Here is a 17,760-nt window from a genome sequence, read left to right on the forward strand (position 1 = left end):
TCTGAGCAAGCCAGTAAGCAGCACTCCTCCATGGCCTCTCTATCAGTTCCTGCCTCCAGGTAACGCACCTGCTTGAGTTCCTGTCCTGACTTGCTTAGGTGATGAACAGCAATGGGAATGTGTTAAGCTGAATAAACACTTTCATCCCCCCCCCCAAAAAAAAGAGCTGTAAGACTTGAAGAGGAAAGGGTACAAATGACTTAGGTCTGTCTACCTAAGAGATCTGGTACCCACGGCATGAAGGCAAATTGCAGCAGTGGAGGGCACCATGTGGTGTTGCTTCTTCCCATCTGCTACATTCTTTCTGTCACAATCAGGCAAAGACCAGCTTCTACATAGCTTCCTGTATGCCCATGTGCCCACCCAGGTAAAGCATGTGACCTTGAGCAGCTGAAGGAACACTATAAGAGCTATATCCTCCTTGCAGATTGGCTGGGCTGACCTTACCACCATCCTCTGCCTGGTGTCACTTGTTCTGTGTGACAAATTACAGGAGACCCTAGGGATTCCTCACTCTCCTTCACTGTAGGACACAGGTCATTTCAAGTCCCTGCTATTGCTGGCACCTAAGAGCTTTGCCACCGCTGTCAAGCCTTCCAGGGTAACATTACATGGACCAACTATCCACTCTAAGCTTATCCATCAATATCCATAAATAGTGCCAAAAAGCTAAGGGATCATTAACACATAATCACTAGAGAAGAGCAGTTTAGTTCTTGTCCAGAGGGTATCTAATTCCAACTACCCTCTCATTTCTCCATGGTTAGATTTGCAAGTGTGTAATGACATCCTTCTTGGGTTATTTTCAGGCTGGGGACCTATTAATAAGTGAGAGGATGCTTTCGGAAGTACTTACACCAAATGTAACTGCACTATGTATCTTCCTCTATCCAGGAAACGTTCAGTTCCTGGTGGCAATAGACACCTGTTGAATTCTCCTGTCACCTCCACCCTGAGTAGAAAAAAGAGAGATTTGTCTGGGGACTCACACTTTCCCTTTCAGATTTACCTTTATTTAAAAGAATGTAATTTTTAATGTCCCACAGGGAAGCCTGTTGCACATGAAGGTATAAGGTTGGAACATGTACCGATGAAGACATGTAAGAAAAAAAATCAACTGAGCAGAGCAGACCTTAGTTTTTCCTAAGTAAAGTGTATGCAATAGACAGGTTAGCATCCACTCTTGCTAGCTGGAGAAATTGAAATCTGAGACCAATGGGAGGAGGCCTCACTTTTGCAACCCTCCACTCCCCGGGGAGAGCACAGTGCAAGGCACTCAGGGTTGCTCAACTTAAAGTGAAGTGAAATTTGACCGATCTCATTCTTCCTATCTCTTAAAAATCTTTCATGTTCTTGGCCATTTAGAGATTGCAATATCCCTATCCAGTCTCTGAGAGATTTACTCATTTATCTTCTTACTCAAATAAAGCTAGCCCTGCGTCTTGCCTTTCAGGTGCACTAGGATCTGCACACCGCTGAAGCCATTTCCAGGGAGGTGAGTCCTGCCCCTGCTGTATAGAGTTAAGAGCTCTGTGAGAGCCACAGTTCACAGAGGAAATTAGTGCTGGTTCCTTCAGGGGAGAGTGGTGGCATCAGGGCTGGTGCCAGCTGCACTCAGGGCACAGACCCCACAGCAGCTAGGTTCTGATGCTTCCCTAGGGAAGATGGCAGCCATCTTTTTTTTCCCCACCCTTACTAGAGCCTGAGTCAACAGAAACGCATTTTGATTACGGCAGGTGGAAAAATAAACTGTGAGTAAGTAAGTATGAGTAAATAGGACATGAGGAAAAGGCTTCAGTTATCTTGGCTGTCATGTGAGACGGAACCTCTTAGCTGCAGTGATTGACTGGGTTAAAGACAGGATAGTGGCATGAAAGAGTCACCATGAGCGAGTATCCAATGAAAAATACATCTGGACATGGAGCTGCCCTCTTTCTAGTAATCCAGTATTACACAGCAGGAGAGATGGGCATGCGCAGTAGAAGATGTCTCAGATTCACAGCAAGCACAGCTACTCAAATGACTTTTTAATGATTTCATGAGCACATTTAACAACCTGCTCTGCACAGTTTGCTCCAGGTATAAAACAGCATTTTGACCACTGTGAGGGAACTTCCATCCTTCATTGTTTTGCTCTGTTCATTTCGTGTGTGTGTGTGTGTGTGTGTGTGTGTGTGTGCGTGTGTGTGTGTGTGTGTGTGTGTGTGTGTTTATTTTATTACAGTAAGACATGGGGAAGAGATAAATTAACTTGAAATAGACTTCTATCACATATGCGTGGAATATTCTACAGGCTTCCTGTGTACTCTGGGACAGCCCTTCATGCATACCTGAACAGAACATTTAAAATTATGATTTGAGGGCTGTTCTTATGTTAGACAAATCTCCCCAAGCTTATCAGTTGTATTGTTAAACTTTCTAAATCATTGTAGATGTTTTCACTTTGTTTATTTAGGAATTGAAAAGCACAATGCTAAATCTACCACAAATCAGTGTCCATTTTTGTTTATTTTGTTTTGTTTTTATGGCTCTATCATATTTGTGTGCTCTCTCACACACAAATGGAAGATACACAACGCATATGCTTGAGTGTGTGTGTCTGTGTGTGTTCATGTGTGTCTGTCTGTGTTCGTGTGTGCAACGCATGTGGCAAAATATATTCTGGGACACTAATTGTGAGTGTTGAATGAATATTAGTTGTAAGAAATACAATATACTATTTAATTGAAAAAATGTGTAGTCCAAAATATTGTCTTTTTATAGAAAGTACAACTCTATAATTTTGTGATAGCTAATCAAAAACATTATCTGAGTTCTATTTGGAAGTACATTACTATAAATATTCTGGCCTTTCTTTTGTTACTGTGTAAAGTAATTTGTTTTTAAATCATTCCACCACTAAGGGATGTTTTATGAAAAACATATATATGTATGTCTTTAAAAGTTAGCAAAAGTTAAATTTTGAATTTTACTGGCTGTCTAGTCACTTCATGCATAGACTGATAACACCGTGTTTTGGGTTTTATTGTTTTGTTTTGTTTTGTTTTTCTTTTATTATCTCCCCTTCTCCTTATGCTATTTCCTTCTCACATCTTGCTATAAATAAATGAGCAAACTCCATGTCCTTCATCCTCTGTCTGTCAATCATGTTGATATTCTTCCTGTTCCTCCTTTCTTTGACCGGGGCTTCGCTTTTGAAGCAGAGACACACTTAACCAGGCTTGATTTTCACTCTGGCTTTACTCATGGTTTTCTTCTTCTGCTTCCAGCAGCTGTTTCTATGTGGCTCTTACCATTACAAACTACTAAGGTTCTGATGTCAGAGAAGAGTTTTGAGGATTCCCTATGCATTATCATTTCCCTCTAAGCTAAATAAATCACATTTGTATTATGTTTAGCTTACTCACTTCTTTCTACCAGCGGAACTGAATATACTCTAATATACAAAATTTGGCAGCTTCATTCTCACATATTCTGAATATAATAATTATGCCAAAACCTAAAGCAATAATATCTATATGACAAAACATGGATGCTCCCATGTAAGTCAGATTCATCAAAAGTATCCACAGCTTTTAGCCATCTCACATCCAGCTATATTGGATATACAGGTGTTGTCATGAGTCACAAAATAGGTAAAATCTTTTAAATTTTAACCCTTTTGTATTTTATTCATAACTCATAGATAGAAAACTTTCTCTTGGAACAAACAAAATCATCTAAGGAAATCAAGCCTAAAAGGATGAAAAACAAACAACTACTGGCATAATTTCTTCTAGTAAATGTTGTGGCCTGACACTAGAAAGTACAGAGATGTTCAGCAAAGAGACAGCATAGGGGCACAGAGTACCCAGATAGCAGGATGCAAATACCAGGGAGTGCCAGATTACAATGAGAACTGTTTAAGAAATAGGAACTGACCAAAGGCCATAGTGTTGCTGTCGATCATCATTCTGTGGATGACAAGAGGATGCAGCCACCTTGCACACGAACCACTGCAGCCAAGAGTGCAGGAAGGGTCAAGCATACATGGAGGAACAGATCCAGCACCAATAAGAAACAAAAGAAGAACCCAAGATTTTAACATTCACAACACTAAATAGTGCAGTAAGGGCTGAATTCTACATTCTTCCACCACAAGCAACTCTCTTTTACACACACACACACACACACACACACACACACACACACACACACACACTTATGGACAACACTGGGGAATGGATTACAAATTAAATAATGAATTCCTTCTTTGTTGCTCCAATTTGGAATGGTTGCTAGGAAGACTGTCCACAGTGCCTGGGAGGCAGTGCTTGTCCTTGGCTTAGAACGTTGTGCAAGTAGAGAGAAGACCGAGACACAAGCTCACTGATTTGTTCTCTGACTTAAAATTCATTATTCCTGCCTCTTCACTAACCAAATATACTCAACACTCAGATGTCAGGCTGGCTGGTCCTCACCCTTCTAATAAGACCAGCTGAGGTCCTCTACTATCCCATCACTGTATTTACCTTACTGTGTTTAATGCTGTGTTGGCTTTCCTCCTGCTGGACAGTAAGATCAAAGAAAACATGGGCTGCCCTAGGTAAAAGGACAGAGGTGGATGAGCTAAGTCACACCTGCAGCCACCAACTCCTACCATAAACCTCCCTTTTATCCTTTTCATTTCACCCCGTTTACTGCATCCAGGAAAGAGTCCTGTGGTTACCTGTAACCTGATGTTCTGAAGCCGTTAACTGGGATGGTGAGCAAGGGTACGCTTGCTCAACTCTACAGAATGGGGTCTAAGAGTAGAAACTAAACCGCTGGCATCTAATGTGACTTCTAACTCCAGGCCTGAGCTACACTCTTACCCAGCTAGTCCTCACCACCAGTGAAGTGACAGTTGGTAAAGACACGGGTCCTACAGGAAAGAATTGTGCATTTTTAGTTTGATTTTTCCCACAGATGTTATTGTTGATGTGAGTCCTAAGATTTTGTTTCTTCTAACAAATATCTCCCGAAATGTCAAAGGAATATTCCTGTCATTGTTGTACATTTATGAGGCTAGAGGACAAGTATCTAGAAACGATTTGTGTATTATCTTGATCAGAAAGAGACAGTTTTAGTAAACTATAGCCACAATAGCCAAGAAATGTTATTTATAAAAGCAAAACACGCTTGAAGTTGTACTTGATAGAGTTATCTGAAGTTGGTGTGCAACACACATAGAACGCACTCCCCATTCCTAGACCTGCACTTCAACTGGTGGCAGAGCTGTGTGTGTGTGTGTGTGTGTGTGTGTGTGTGTGTGTGTGTGTGTGTGTGTGCGCGCGCGTGTGTGTGTGTGTGTGTGTGTGTGTGTGTGTAGGCTCAATTTTCTTAACAATTATATTTTATTACGAACTTATTAACCGAGAGTACCTCACTTATAACCTGACTAACCTAAGCAATAGGAAAAGGAGATTAAAGAATACAATAGTGAAACCGTAAGGATATCAGTTCCAAGGAACAATTCACCTGGTGCACTCAGCAGGATTTCTTCTGCTGGAACCTGGAGCAACCAGAACCGGAACCTCAGCCGGAGCTCTAGGAGCATCTCGAAGTGGAGTAAAGAACAGACAAAACTATAGTACGTCTCCAAAGGCCCCACCTTCTATTTTGGGCTCACATTTATATCACCTCTCAGAATTTGTTCAAGGATGTTTTTCAGCTGGTTAACAACCAATCTGTCCCACATAGTGGTTCCCCTTCTAAGGGGATAAACATCACCTGCTCTCTCACAAGTTTTTTTCTCATCCCCCACTTGTGATCTAACAAAAAGCATGTTTATCTCTCCTTCGTGTGTGTGTGTGTGTCTGTGTGTGTGTGTGTGTGTGTGTGTGTGTGTGTGTGTGTGTGTGTGTGTGATGTAACTAGAAAGGGGATCATAAAGAGGACATAGAGAGGAGAGGAGGAAGAGATCTTAAGGAAAGGAGAACAGATGGAATACATGTGTTAAGAAACCGTAAGTGAGGATACGTTTGAGGAATGATGGAACCAGCCAGAGCAACACAGTGCCCAAAAGACAGTGGGAGCAAGGATCAGGCAAGAGAATGGTGTAATGATACAAGCATATGAAAATGCCAAATAATGTCCATGGCTGTGAAGTTAACATGAAAATATAGTTCTAATAAATATTTGAAGACTGAGGCTTTGTTTCCAGCTATTGCAGTTTGAGGGCAGAGAATATGAACATTTGTGCATGTACTGGCATTCTAGAGAAAATCTCTAAAAGATGATAGGAGGAAAAACCATAAAATGTTCTATGTGGCTGGAAAGCATGATCCAGAAATAAGGTATTAAAGTCTTTTTTTTTTCAGTTAGAAAAGGAAGAATGCAACCAAAAATTCTAGTGCTGCTACAAGAAACAGGCATTTTGAGGTAATGGGTGACCTTTGGACTACATCAGATACTAGCACAGACCCCACTACGGCTTCAACAAATTCTCCTGGCCATTCAATTCCTCATCAAAAATAATACCTTCCTGTTCCCACTCTGATGCCTTCTTAGTAGAAATACAATGATCACAATCTTAAACAATGCCTTCTTATCTAAATGCCCATTTATTAATTTATTTAGTGTAATGATTCATCAGGTATATATTTTGAAATACAGACCACAATTTTCAAAGTCTGGTTACTTTATTGTGTGATAATGATATATCCGTACTCTCTAGTTGACCAATGTATATTTCTATTAGTAATTAAAGTGACATTATTTTGAATGTATAGTATACCCTGGGTTTATCTGTGCTCCTAAACAGTGCCCCTAATATAATTAGAAACACACATAAGCTTTGGAGTAATGTCATTAATAATACTAATAATTTTGGCTTGGCTGACAGCAGCTTGGTACAGCAACTTTCTTAACTTTCTATTTTGTCAGACTTATACCACAGGGTTCATCAATGTACAAAGGAGCCAGTAATAACAACCATAACAATTGTATACAAGTGTTGTTGAGTAACTGAACCGTTACTTCTGAAACATAATTTAGACTTTCTACAATTTTAACCTCCTGGAAGTTTAAAAAAGTATATTTAAAAACCCCAAATAGGTTTGTTACCTTATATACAAATATTTCATATATATTAGTTTTATCTACCCAGAATTTGAACATGATCACTTAAAATACTTGACCATAATCAGATGCTTGCATGAGTTTTGACTGGGCTTTGTGACTGCTACTCAAGCCCTGCAGCGATGGATCTAGATCTCTCTTCCACGACACTCTAACTCCACAGGCCATTCTTTCCGGGCACATTTAAATTTTGCCTCTGCTGTCCCCGCTCTCCGTGCCCCTCCATCATCTTCCCATTGTCTCCAAGATCCTCAAGCGCTTCCAGCAACATCAAAGCTGGTAAGAATTTACTGGATGGCATACATCCTTTCATTTAGCTAAATCACTAATTTTATCTAAATATAGTAAAACTTGTTTCTATCATCTCATAGAAATGGTGACCAGTAGAAAGAAAATCACCCATTCGTATAAGTAACATTTTTGCTTCCTCTTACGTTTTGTGTTGTTTGAAGCATTTTGTGTGCATGGGCATTTTGTCTGCACATCACATGTGTGCCTGCCAGAAGAGTGTGTTTCAAAACCCCTGAAACTGGAGTTACAGATGGTGAGCTCACCATCCCAATGAGGCTGGGATGTGAGCCTGGGCTCTCCATAAGAACAGCAAGTCTTTTTTTATATATAATTTATTCCTTTTACATCCCAATTGCAGCCCCCTCCTTCATCACCTCCCCTTCCCACCCTCCCTCCTTCATCCTCCGTCCTCATCTCATCTCCTGCTGTCCTCTGAAAGGGGGAGCTCTCTTCCCCTATTATCTGACCTCAGAGTATCAAGTCTCATTTGCAACCTCTTCCTCTATGGGAAGTGATCAATGTATGGACGCCAGAGTCCATGTCAGGAGTAGTCCTTACTCCCCATATTATAGGGCCCATGAGGAGACTGTGCTGCCTATCTACTACATCTGAAGAGAGGGTCTAGGTCCTCACCATGCATGGTCCTTGGTTGGTGCATCAGTCTCTTCAGCAACCCCTTCCTCCACTCAGATTTGTTGGCCCCATTGGTCTCCTTGTGGAGCTCATGTTCCCTCCAGGTCCTTCTCTCGCCCCCCCCCCCCCCCCCGGCCTGCAACTCTTCCATAAGTCTCCTTGTGCTCCACCCTGAAGTTTGGCTCTGAGTCTCAGCATCTGCTGGGTGGAGTCTTTCAGAAAACCTCTCTGGTAGGCTCTGTCCTGTTTCTTCTCTTCAACTGCTTCCTGTGTCTATTCTATTTACCCTTCTGAATGAGAAGCAAGCCTTCTCCCTAGGGTCCTCCTTGTTATTTAGTATCTTTAGGTCTGTATATTGTAGAGTGGTCATTCTGTATTATTTGGCTAATATCCTCTTATAAGTGAGTATATACCATGTGTTTCTTTCTGGATCTGGGTTACCTCACTCAGCATGATTGTTTCTAGTTCAGCCCATTTGCCTGCCATCTCTGAGCCACCTCTCTAGTCCTCCATTGTGATTTTGAACATAAGAATATTCTTAGTCACAGTGAAGACAGGAAAGTGAAAAAGATATTCAAGAGTGATAACATTCTAAGACAAATAATAGAACTTATCAAATTTAACAAGGCAGGGAGATTATTTTAATAGGTTTAGGGTTTGATTAGAAGATTCATTTGAAATTCTGGCTCTGTGACTTTTCAAAACGATTAAAGGCATGAGGAACCCCAGGGGCCTCCGTGTATATGACAATGTCTATCACAGAGGATCATGAGCAGAGCTGACAAGGAACATAAGTTCCCAAGGATGCCCTTAGGAATCAGACTACAAGACTTACACAAGCCATGCTCTTGCCACACTGACATGCACATTCGCTGTGAGTTCAGTGTTTGCAATGCAAAGATAATACTATAATGCAAATAGAAAAAAATACAATGGCTGACCTGTACAGTCACATGGAAAGGGGGATGTATCCCCCTAGTTCTCAGAACCATCATTTGAACATTACAAACATTTCCCACACTAGCATGTTTTCTATACCTTCTATACCTTCCTCCCACCCTTCCGCCCAATGAGAACCATCCACACAAGACTTGTCTCTGGCACCAGAGCTCTTTCCTCTGTCCTGTGGCTCAGTGACATACCCTGCTCATGCAGCTGTACTCAAGCTGTGTAAGAGTGAAATACTTAATTTCATAGTCTTGATTGTATGGGCAAAATGCAAGGAGATAGGCAAGAAGGAGAAAGGAGATGTAAATGAGTCATGGTAATGAGACAGTATGACTAAAGACAGACATTGGTGGCCAACTACTTCACAGCTTATCTGACATCATTTTTTTCTTCATGGTCATCAGGGCTAGTAAAAGACTCCTCGACCCTAATTCAGTTATGTAAATTTCACAAGAGTCCTCCGTCTGAAAACCTAGACACCACTGAAAGGATGCTCATAATGATCTAAGTACAGGGAGGAAAATGTCATATACATAAAGCATATAAGCCAGCTCTTAATTCTAGGAAATGTAATTTCTACCTTGTTTTTTTAAATTGTTTTATGAATTCTATGCAAGACTACTTACTGTATTAGCATCACTCTCACCTAACTCTTTCCTGCTTCCAACTCTACCGGTGTCACAATTCACCACAGTTCCCTCTTAACTTTGTGATATCTTTTTCTTCATTATTTTTATATAATTATATTTTTCTTATGTAAGGTTTTTTGTTTGTTTGGCTGTTGGCTTGGTTTTTTGAGACAGGGTCTCTCTGTGTAGCTTTTGCTGTCCTGGACTCACTATGTAGAACAGCCTGGCCTTTAACTCACAGCGATCCACCTGCCTCTGCCTCCCAAGTGCTGAGATTAAAGGCATGCGCCACCATGCCCAGCTTAAGCTTGTATTTTTTTTAACTTCATATTTTGTATATGTCACTTACAAACTTGAAAAAGAATAATAAATTTTCATCTAAAGTAGTGCATCTAGAAATTTATTTCCTCTGATTATAAGTTGCTTTAAAATAAATATTCTATGGTCTGTAGATCAGAAGGGGCACACAGAGTTCAGGGGGGCACATTTAAAGATGAGGCCCAATTCAAGCAGGAAGAACCAAGCTACTAGTTAGAGGCAGGTAGAGCTAAAATCCATCTTGAAATACAATTGCCAAGACTAGCCCTGGCATGGGCTTTTGAAACCTCAAAGCCTAACTCTAGTGACACACCTCCTCCAACAAGGCCTCACTTACTCCATAAAAAGCCACACCTCCCGAGTCTTCTCAAACAGTTCCACTAACTGGGGACCATGTGTTCAAATATATAAGGCTATCTGGGCCATTTTATTCAAATCAGCACACCTACCTAATTCAAATCTACCCATCAAAATACAAAACCACCCACTCATGGCCTTTGAGCAACAGTCGTTGTCTTCTCTTAAATTCTATAAAAGTAATCCCCAAACAAAAATTGGGACACTTGAGTATCTGTGCACTTACTGCCCATTATTCCTCCTGACAGTATATTGCTGTCCCTTCTGTGCCTTTGCTTTGCTTTGAGTAAGGTTTTCCTTCTACTTTGCAATCTATATGAGCCTTTATTTTAAATAAGATGATAACAATCTGGAAACACTCTACCCGGGCCCCAACCACTCTTAACAGGTATACAGCAACAAAGATCGTCAAACGATTTCTCAACCTCCAGAAGAGTAGGAACAAATTTATGTTTCTTATAAACTACTCTCTCTGTGGAGTTATGGTATAAAAATACAAAATTTAAAAAAATACTGGAAGAAAGTATATCTTGTCCATAATAGTTAGGGGCTGAGACCAGTATATACAATTAACCTGGACTTTCATTTACATATTCCCTGCATGAGATGCCATGACAATGGAATAACAGTGCCAAATCTACCTGTATATAGTAGGTAAGAGCTGGTGTGTATCCTCCCAATGTTTACATAAGAGATACGCTGCTCTTCTGCCCCAACCTATGTTTTGACATCATTCTACTCAAAGTAGTGAGGAAGACCAGTAGAATTACTGTAGGATTTTTCATTATACATGCATTAGAACAACCAACATAACAGTGACACAAATGTCATAGGAATAATCAATGGCTTTCTGAAAATATATTGAGTTGTGCTATGTTAAGAAGGACTTCATTCCTGGTACTGTGCATCTGATCAAAACACCAATGCTGGAAAGGGGACAGGATCAGGAAGGGCAAGACTCACTACTGCTGCCGCTGCTGTTGCAAACAGCCTGTGGTCAAATGGCTTTCAGAAGCCAGTTTGGTTTTTACTCCTCAATAAATATTGCTATGACTATGGAAACCAGGGGGTTTTGTTGTTGGTGGTGATGGGGATTGTTTTATTTTGTTTTTGTTTTTGAATTCTTAATCATGCTATTGGAAGAATTTTGAAATGAACTTTGAAGGCATTTCAAACATAATTTTATTGTACTTTCAAAGAAAAATAATCAGTCATAGAAGCTGTAAATCTCAGTAGCTGTCTGCAGTGGGAAGAAAAAAGAGAAAGTCATGCCTTTCTGAGGTAAGGTCCATGAAAGCAGGCAGAGTCTACATGGAGGGCAGCGAACAGCTGCAGGACAGCAGAGGAGATGGCTTCAGAGAAAGTGAGAACTCCCTGGTTGTCAAGGAAAGCCAGTATCAGAAAGGAAAAGATAGAAGGCAAGAAAGGGAAATTTTGTAATCTTCAGTGCTGGAATTCAGAAGAGTCAGCCAGCTTCGTGGTGTTGTGGTAGTGGGGGCAAGCTCCGTAAGCAGCTGTATGAGTGGAGGGACTTCTGGGAAGCACAAGTTTATTCCTTTATTAAAGGGTTAATTATTCCTGCCATCTCCTTAGCTTGTCTTCATATGAAGTGGCTGCTGGAAGGATGCTCTAGGCAGGGAGGTTGTAGACCCCAGTGAGTCTGAAGGGAGACAACAATAGCTTGTAGAGCTGTGAGATGATTAGAACGCCAGCCTCCACCAAGGACCAGAGGTTGAAAATAGATTCCATTGTTTCAACCAGAAGGAAGCCGTTCTCACTTAGTGATTGACCTTATTGTTGAAAAGGGAGGCTTAATTACAGATAATGTCCAGGTCCTCTGTGTTTATTTTAGGTTAGAGTGGTATGTTTGCAACAAAGTGATACTCTGCAGAGTCCAGGGCTTGGGAGCTAATAAATGAGTGACTGGTGTCTGAAGAACTTAAACCAAAAGCGATTTCATCTCAGATTGTCTTTGAAACCCATTCAAGAGAAGCTGGTACCTGCCAAGTTCTCCTGCGGCTGTTCTTGCATCCTGAGGAGGAGAGAAGTGGCCAAGTTTCCTTTGGGGGCTTCACCTGCATTCAAAGGATTCCTAGTGACTCACTTGGGAGTTTGTTGGACATAGCATTTTAAAATTTGAACCTTGTCCTTATAATATTAGTAAGAGAAACAAACAAACAAACAAACAACAAAAAAACAAACCAGTAACAAGGGAGTGTAACTGTCTCTGTCTTGTTATGGTAACTGAAAGGTACACAGGAAGAAACTATTAAGTTTCAGTGTCTGAGGAAATCGAAAGCCATGGACAATGCTAGGAGGAGATCTCACTGAGCAAGGCTAAGACACCCAGCGAGGCTCAGTCCACGCAGTTCAGTTTAACCTTAGAATTTCTGTAGATTACATTCTTCAGTTCCCAAGAGATTTATTAGCTTATCTTCTCTCTCTCTCTCTCTCTCTCTCTCTCTCTCTCTCTCTCTCTCTCTCTCTCTCTCTCTCTCTCTCTCTCTCTCTCTCTCTCTCTCTCTCTCTCTCTCTCTCTCTCTCTCTCACACACACACACACACACACACACACCCATTGCCTCCAAGACACTCCAAGAAAAGGGGGGAAAAGCCAAGAAGAGGACGACGAGGGAAACGTTGCCTCCTACCCTATAGAAGATCTCGGAATCTTTACACCTCTGAAGAAACGTCCAGCAAGGTGAGTTCTACCTCTTTTCTGTAGCTATTTGCTACCTTGGTGAAAACCACAAGAATAGAGGGAAAAACCTTGCTGGTTCTTCTGCGGAGGGAGGCCATCCGCACTGCTGCAATCAACAGTGAACCCGCAGCAGCTGGATTCGGGCGATTCACTCAGAGAGACCACAGACACTTTATTTCTCCACCACAGAGGAGTGAGCCAAGAAGAATGCATTTTTCATATTTCAGATTGTTTAATGAGCTTTCTAAGTATAAGTCTGAATAACTAAATGGGTAATACAGAGGCTTTGGTTATCTCAGATGGGGAGCTCATGGTTACCTGGGAGCTATGGGTGAGTGACTAGGAAAAAACGCAAGACAGTGACATGAAAAATTATCATGAATGAAAACTGCCTTTGGATATGGAATGAGATTTCCTATTATCTCAGCATTATACAGCATGACAGCCAATGGGCATGTCATTTTATTATTACATTTTTTCTTTTCCTTTTTAGACCAGTATTATTTGATTTTCGCCTAGGTTCCTGAGCTATCTAGTCTCTAGTTTTTGGTCACTCAAGTAGTATCATGTATTGGCTCCATCTCAGGAATTGAGCCCTAAGTCAAATCAATTATTTGTTACTTACTCTCACAAGGGTGTGACACCTTTGCCCTAGCATATCTTTCAGGCAGTATATCACTACAGGTCAAAGCATTTCTTACTAGGTAAGAGTTCATGTTTCTCTTTTGGTAGTGTGCCAACTACATTTCTATAACAAAAAAATTAGCAACCAGAGGTGAGGCTTTATGTAGGCACCATCTGGGACATTTCCATGTTCAATGAGCTATGACAGTGCTGTCTTCTACAATGGGTCCTTGCTGTCAATTTGTAGAGACCAAGCTAAAGTCTTGGCAATGGCCAGGGTTGTTTGGAGATTCCTGTGGGGCCCCTTCAGACAACAATTCTATTAAATGTACCACAATCCCAGTTGTGGGAGCTTCATTTGGTGACATGAAATGGCTAGATGGGACTCAGTTTCCCCCATTATTTTGAGATTCTATTTAGATTATCTTCATATATGTTTATATTTTAGCCAGTTTTTTACTGTATCAAGTTTCTATACTACCCCTTAAATGGCCCTTATTTTTACATGTTTCTCCCCATATTTCTTTCTACAAATTCTTCTTCCCTCCCACTCTCCACTTGAAATTCCTGTTTCAGTCCCCAGTTCATCTACAATTATCTCTTCTATTTCTATTTCCTAAGGAGATCTATCTCTTCAATCTAGTCCAGTGTGTCTCAACCTGTGGGTGGGGACCCTTTTGGGGTTCAAATGACCCTTTCACAGGGGTTGCATGTCAGATATTCTGCATATCAGACACTTACAGTTCATGAAAGCAATAAAATTACAGTCATGAGGTAGCGACAAAATAAGGAAGGTGGGGAAGCACAGTTCTCTTCCTTTACTCTACCCCTACCCTCTGTGGCTCTACAGTTATGTCTTGGTTATCTTTGACTTCACAATAGCTACATCTCTTAAATAAAATCCAGCAAAGGCTTTTACTTAACTCACTATGGCATTTATGTTCAGTCTGATAATTTTTTGAAACTGTCCTGTTTATCATTTTATCTGGGTTAAGATATTAGCTGCAGGCTTTAGTTTCATCTTTGTTTTTAATTCATGGTAAGTTGAAGGCACCTTTTTATACCAGCAGGAATGTATCTTCCAATCCAGAATGTGGCATCTGCAAAGCATATTATTAATGTCTATTTCCTAAATACTATATTACTTGAAAATTCACTGATATTGGGATCATAACCACCAAATAAAGAGAGTACCTCAAAAAGAAAACATGATGGTTCTCCTGTAAGTCGGATGCATACAAAGTATTCATACCTCCTGACACGGGTCAGATATGGTTATCTTCTGGAGATATGTGTTTTGTCACAAGGCATGAAACAAAGCAAAGCCTTATGCTGTCAGATGGTTGATAACATCATGCAGCACACTCTTTTGTTTCAGGCAAATTTGCTGTTGAGAATAAGTTCTGATTTTTTTTTTCCGTTGACTCTTAGCAGGTGATCTAGTTGTTCTGGCTAGTTCCACATAGCTGGACACAAACTAGATTCATTTTGGAAACCTAGATTGAGAAAAATGTCCCTACCAGACTGGCCTGTGGCCATGCCTGTGGCCGGTTTCTTGACTGATGGTTGATGGGGAGGGCATACTGCACTGTGAGCAGAGCCATCCCTGAGCTGGTGGTCCTGGCTGCGATAAGAAAGCAGGCTGAGCAAGCCAGTAAGCACTACTCCTCTATTACATGAGAAGGAAAGAATTTATTCTTGGCTTATACTTCTACACTACACTCTATCATTAAAAGAAGCTGGAGGTTGGAACACTTTCCTCCCCTCTGCAAGTTGCTTTAGGTCAATGCTTTATCACAGCAATAGAAAACCTAAGATAAAAAAAGTCTTCCTGTCTGAAGGCTGAGTCACCAAGGAAACACAAAAAAGGATAATCAGATCCAAACTCATGAAACTGTTTTTTCTGGAATTTTGGAACATTCTAGAAGACAAGGTCTCACTTTTTTTCTTAAAGTTAGTTGTAGGAGGATGACAGAAAGAAATGTGGGAATAACAATAAAACTCTAATTAGCTACATCACAAAACAGGCCAAGTGAAGGAAGACTGGAAACTCTCAAGCTCCTCATTCTAGGTATAAAGAAACATACAAAGACACAGATCATTTGAGGCCTCCCAGGATATTTAAGGAGTAAGTTTTTTAAACAAATTCGGGAATGTTTAAAGTATTTAAACTGAATTTAATAATGTCATATACAGAAAATAGACTCTATGAGCAAATAAAACTGACTAGTAATATCATAGGCTATCAAAAATAAAAGACAGAAACAAGCAACAAGCAACTAATCTACCCTAATAAGGCAACTAATTCTACACAGTAAATGTTGTGACCTGACTCTAGAAAGTATGTAGATGTTCAGGAAAGTGACAGTCATATGGCCACAGAGGATCCTGAGATGACTATTGCCAGTAAGATATGTTTGGAACCAAGTGGGCCAGGGTCAGTGCCCCCAGCAGACACCCAGAAACTGGCTCCAGCATCAATGAAGATTTGAAAAAATACCGAGAATTTCAACATATCTGGAAGTTTGATAGAGAATGATCTCCATAGCTTTGTAGATTTGAATCAAGGGTCACTAGGGAGGGAGTGGTACTATTTGAAAGGATTGGGAGGTGTGGCCTTGTTGGAATAGGTGTGGCATTGTTGGAGGAAGTCTGTCAGTAGGGGTGGGCTTTCAGGTTTCAAAAGCCCAAGCCAGATCCAGATGTAGAACTCCCAGCTCTTTCTCTAGCACTGTGTCTCCCTGCATTCTGCCACGCGCCCCACCACAATGATGATGGGCTAAACCTCTAAAACTGTAAGCAAGCCCCCAATTAAATATTCTATTTTATAAGGGTTGCCATGTTCAGGGTGTCTCTTCACAGCAATAGATCACTGACTAAGACAGCACTCTAAACACTGCAGTAATTATTTATTTCTACTTTCTTCCACCACAAATTACGACAGCCCTAAGCCAGATACTGTCATCAACAAGGAATAATTTTCTAGACTTTTTATTAATGGGTTACTTCTACATTCATTTTGCAAAGTAGGACATTTCATAATTAAATCTTTTTTCTCATAAACACAGCTAGGGGCACTATGGCATGGGCCGTTCACTCAGGTAGGCATATCTTGTTTTTGAAATTGTCTGCAAATGTGAATAATTTTGTGTGCTATTATTCTCATTTAGGTTCACCAAAAATTTGTGAGATGGTGAATACAAGAAAATTGTTCTTCTGACAGGATTAATGGGCATCAGTGACCGTGACTTTGGAATGGTTAAGTCCTTGTTGAGCAAAGAACTAAAACTAAATAAGAAAATACAAGATGACTATGACAGAATTAAGATTGCTGATTTGATGGAAAAAAAGGTTCCCAGAAGATGCTGGAGTGGACCAACTGATAGACTGATATAAACAGATGCCAGGACTTGGAGACCTTGCTGATAAACTCAAAAAGGAGAAGGGAAAGGTAATAAGGGAACCCCCCTGGGTACCCAGCCTTTCTCAAACTTCTCCAAATGCATGCTCGCTCCACACAGTGATCATACATAGCTAACATGGCCTTTCCCGGTGTGTGCCTCAGAATCTGTAGAATGTCAGCATTGCAGAAGTCAAAACTTGACCATTTACAAACCTCCTTCTTACAGAGAATTCTAACATATTTGGGGTTGGATATCTTTGGGGGGCATTAAGGAAAATAAAACTGCTGAAGCTGTTGAAAGAGATGAGAACTTCCACTACTGTAGAAATATGAGAAAATTATAAAATAGAGGACTTTTTTTTTTACTTTAAGATATGTATATGTTAATTAGTGTTAATGCTCCAATAAGACATGCAATATTATCTATTCTACAAAAAAATGTAGTCAATAATGAAGTGAAAGCCTCCCTCTCAGAGACAAGAAGTAGTTCCATTTATGAAATCACTGGGTTGTAAACAATCAAATAAACTAAAATGTGACTAATTTGGGCATAGAGAGTCCCATCTGTGGTCCCAACACCCAGGAGGCTGAAACAAGGAGATATTCAGTTTAACAACAGCCTGGTCTGTGTAGCTAGACTCTATAGCAAAACAAACTAACAGTCAACAAATTACTAGAAAGAAACCAAACCAAAGCTAAAGGTAGGTAGTAAGTCAAAGAAAATTTCTCCACTCTGTCATATCACAGGTCAGTTCG

The sequence above is a fragment of the Acomys minous genome (assembly GCF_964271855.1).
Source record: "Acomys minous genome assembly, chromosome: 1".
Classification (NCBI taxonomy): domain Eukaryota; kingdom Metazoa; phylum Chordata; class Mammalia; order Rodentia; family Muridae; genus Acomys; species Acomys minous.